General features: G+C 46.3%; 1 non-coding gene across 1 annotated transcript; it reads left to right on the top strand.

Annotated features, from left to right (window-relative positions):
* The first annotated feature begins 4137 nt into the window (after nucleotides 1-4137).
* On the top strand, nucleotides 4138-4209 carry TRNAT-CGU. Its single transcript has one exon. It is a non-coding gene; the product is annotated as a tRNA-Thr (tRNA).
* Nucleotides 4210-4492: the final 283 nt, after the last annotated feature.

The following is a 4492-nucleotide window of genomic DNA, read 5'->3' as shown; positions in this document are numbered from 1 at the left end:
CAGGGAGCCAGGCGAAGGGCTGTGAGAGAGGGCAGTGCCTGCGCGGAAGGATGCCATACATCGGCAGCTCGGGCGACTTCGTTGTGTGAAACGAAGTTCGTTGTATGAATCAAGACATGAAGTTCGTTGTGTGCAGCGTTCGCTGTGCGAGGCGTTCGTTATGCGAGGCACCACTGTATTTCTTACCCTTTTTTCCTCATGGTACTGTAAGTCAGGTCTACGTTACATGTATTATTTCTCTGAACGTTGTAAAAAAAATTATTTTAGCCATGTTCATCGCTTAAAAGTATGATTTTCAAGTGATGAATCAAATTTTAAATGTGATAGATTTGCACATCAAGGAGGCAGTGTATGCAAATCTTTCTCATGCATAATCATTTTGGATATCCTGAAACCCTGACTGGCTAGGAGGTAGGAGCCAGCTCTGTAGGTGCTGTGGTTGCTTGAACACCCTCAATACAACAGACTCTTAGTTAACCAGCACCCATGGGGATTGATAGATGCCGGATAAATGTAGTTTCTGGTTGCTTGAGAGTTACTATTTAAAATAGGCCTAACTAATACTGTGTTTTCCCAAAAATAAGCCCTACCCCGAAAATAAGCCCTAGCATGATTTTCAGGGTAAATCCTAATATAAGCCCTAGTTGGATCAACCTCCGAAGCCCCTCTCGAATGCCCCCAACACTCCCCGATCCGCCGGCAGCAGCGCTTTCTCCTCCCCCATCCCCATGTGCAGCATCTTTCCTCCCCTCTCACCCATCCCCTTGCACAGCATCTTTTCATCCCTCCTTCCCATCCCGCACAGCAGAACCCTGCCGCCCTTCCCACCGCGAGGCCGACATACCTCCGTTCCAAACAACAGCGGCGGCAGCTGTGAACAGGTTGCTTCGCAGACAGTACAGAGGAGAAAATGCATATGGACAGGAACCACTGGAAGAATTATCAGAAGATACAGTAAAGCAGAAAAAACAAAATGAGACCAACATGATGGAAAAATAAAATGTCCAGACAACAAAGGTAGAAAAAGTGTTTTATTTTAAATTTATTAATCGGAATACGTTGCTTTTGGGATATGTTTATTACAGATCTTTGTATTGTGTTCAGTGGTTTAACAGACATCTAAGGGGGGGGAGGGAGGGTGGACAGTGGCCCTGAGTCCAAAATCGATGAACATAACATTTTGTCCTTGCCCTTCCCCAAATGCAAAATGTAAATCCCTAAACTGATGGGGAATCCCAAAGCCCGATCAGCTGAAGACCTCTTCCTCCAGTCCATTAGCCAGAACTCTCCAAGCTCTGCAGCTGGTGGGCAGCTCAGGGACGCTTTTGCCAGCTACAGAGGTTGGAGAATTCTGGCTGCCAGAGGTGGTCTTCAACTGGCAGGGCTTTGGAATCCCCGTCAGCAAGGGAGGTGGCTAACTTTAGACAGGGCCGTATTTTCCTATAGGCTAACTAGGCTTCAGCCTAGGGCCTCAAGATCAAGAGGGGCCTACATTCAAATTGTTAGCAAAATTAAAATTACATTATTCTAAAAACAGTGAACACTAAAACACTGAACCGAAAATAAGGAGAAATTCTATGCTTCGGGATCGGAACCGGCTCCGGCCGCAACGGGGCGCCGACTCGGCTTCTCCCTTTCTTTTTCTCGCCCTGGGAGGAGGATTGGGGAGGAAAAGACATCAGTCTGGAAACAGCTGGGCAAAGCCCAGACCCACGGGGAGAGAGGCAAAACATGGATCCGTCAGGACAGGGCGGCCCAGACTGGCATCGGGGGTGGAGGGTTTCAGTGGAAGGGGGATGGGAGGCAGGCAGGCTGGCATCAGAGGGGGGGTGGGGGGTTTAATGGAAGGTAGGCAGGCAGGATGGCATGGGGGGGTGTTCGATGGAAGGGGGATGGGAGGCAGGCGGGCATTGGAAGGGGGATGGGAGGCAGGCGGGCATTGGAGGGGGGGTGAGGTGAGGAAGGATGGCACTGGGGGCACTATGGATATAGGAAGGGGCAATGTTGTGTGTTATGTTTGATTAGTTATTGTTACAAGTACTATATATGGTGCTGAGAATAAATGTCCAAATAAGTGTTCTCGACTTTTTTTTATTTATTATCTGTGTCACATTTTTTATAAAGGTTAGTACCAATAACAACATGTTTCATTTAACATATTGATATATATCACAGTAATGATGTATTTTATTATCTCTCATGTAATTTACAAACTTAAAAATGGGAGGTGAAAGGGCCTCATTAGTGGAATAGCCTAGGGCCTCTTTTCATCTAAATCCGGCCCTGACTTTAGATCTTGGGCCCAGGACCTCTGTGTGTTCAGTATAAAAAGTGCATATCTGTTTTTTATTTCTCTTGCAGAGTTTAATTTCTTGGGGTTCCCAGTTCTGTATTTGCTAAAGGTCCGTCTGTGTTTTGTGTGTGTAGATGTCATTTAAAGTTGTTTTTAGGTGTGGTAGTAATGACAGGTGCAGAGATTAGGGGGAGAAGGGATCAGGGTCCCTCAAGAGTGCTGTTCAAATTTTCCTATCTCTGTTTCAAATCCATTCTTGGTTCAGCCCCCATGTACTTGGTTCCCCGTTTTAACTTAGATTGTTCATCCAGACCCACCACGCAGAGTCCATCTGTTTAACCACCCAACACTAAAAGCCTGCCGTTACAAAAGATACCTGAACAGAACTCTTGCCTTCCAAGCAGGTCAACTGAACGATTGGCTGGGTAACATTATCACGCACTCCTCATCCTACCTAAGTTTCAGAAAATTAGTAAAAACAAACTTGTTTAACCGATTTGTAACCTAAGACCTCTTAAGCCTTATCTCTTCCACACTAACCAAATTGTTTCCCAAGATCTCTTATGCCTTACCTGCATCCTACTCTCCTGTATTTTGATGACTTTACATTGTACCTATATTCGCTGATTGTCCAGCTCTTTTTTATTGTAAACCGCCTCGAACTACTACAGCTTTGGCGGTATATAAGATTAAAAATTTGTGTTAGGGGGACAGGATTACCATCAAGAAGTACAGAGACTCAAGACTAGAAGAACTTGTAAGAACATAAGAATTTCCTGTCTAATTACTTCTCTTTCTTCTTCCCCTCTTGAAGTCAGTCAATTTGTACCTTTGCTTAATCTTTTGTAAACCGCATAGAACTTCACGGTATTGCAGTATATAAGCTGTTATTATTATTATTATAAGATTTGCCCTGCAGGGTCAGATCAGTGGTCCATCGTGCCCAGCAGAAGCTCATGCGGTGGCCCTTAGGTCAAAGACCACTTGTGTATGTTCTGTTCTAGTAAGAACTTATCCAATCTTTTCTTGAATCCCTGAAGCAAGGGGGTCTCCAAAATCCCTCCTTGAGGGACAAATCCAGTCGGGTTTTCAGGATTTCCCCAATGAATATGCATTGAAAGCAGTGCATGCACATAGATCTCATGCATATTCATTGGGGAAATCCTGAAAACCCGACTGGATTCGGCCCTCAAGGAGGGACTTTGGAGACCTCTGCCATGAAGGGTGCTTTCTTTCTTCTGTAACAGACTGATGGAAGTTCTATTTTGCTTCATGACCTGTACGGATTTCAATTGCGCTTTCTCATTCTGAGTTGTCCAAGGAAATCATCAGGAACTACAACATTCTGCATGCCCTGTTGCAAAAAAATAAATTAATAATAAAAATCAGAAATGGATTGGCAGACTTGGTCGTATGAAATAGCGCTTCAGTCCGGCGCTACTGACAGCGACCCTCTGCTGCCACCTGGTGGAAAGAAGCGGCAGCGCTCTCCCGGGTTCGTAGTCCGCGTGCGTCTGCCGCGGCGCCTCCTGCACACTGCGGTGCAACAATCATCATAATTCCAATATTCCTTTTATAATAAATACTCATGTGGCTTGAGAAAAAGATTCACCCGCTAGGAGGGGATTAGCGCTCATCTTCGGCTATAATTTTAAAATAACATCATAATGCAATAAAGCCCCTGGCTGATCGCGGTCGGGGGCTCCTGGGCTCAGGCCGTGCCCCACCCGCTTCGGCCCGAAAAGCCACTCCGGTTCGGTGCGATCCAATCGGAGAGCAAGAAGCGGTACAAACGCTCCAGTAGCAGCTTCCTCAGTCCCATTCCGCCTCCTGATTTCCCGGCAGGCGCGGTGGCCAAGTGGTAAGGCGTCGGTCTCGTAAACCGAAGATCGCGGGTTCGAACCCCGTCCGTGCCTCCGCTCACATGGCCTGGAGAAAAAAAAGGGTCAACATTTTAATGAGTAGCAGTTGATTTGTTTTTAAAGAATTCAGTCATTCTTTAGAGACGCGTCGAAATCCTAAGGGGATTGTTTGATGTTGTGAGACACTAGAGGGGGGGAGGGGGAGGGATCCCGGGAGAGGCTGCTTGCAAGACCTAAGACGTCTGACCCAGCCTTCCAGCACATTTACAATGCGACCATCATTATTCCTCCGCGCGCAAAAACACAACAGCAAATTGACGCCCACTTAATCGATGCA

Source organism: Geotrypetes seraphini, chromosome 10 (assembly GCF_902459505.1).
Source record: "Geotrypetes seraphini chromosome 10, aGeoSer1.1, whole genome shotgun sequence".
Classification (NCBI taxonomy): domain Eukaryota; kingdom Metazoa; phylum Chordata; class Amphibia; order Gymnophiona; family Dermophiidae; genus Geotrypetes; species Geotrypetes seraphini.
The sequence above is the reverse complement of the archived record's forward strand: the minus strand, read 5'-3'. Positions and strand labels throughout refer to the sequence as shown.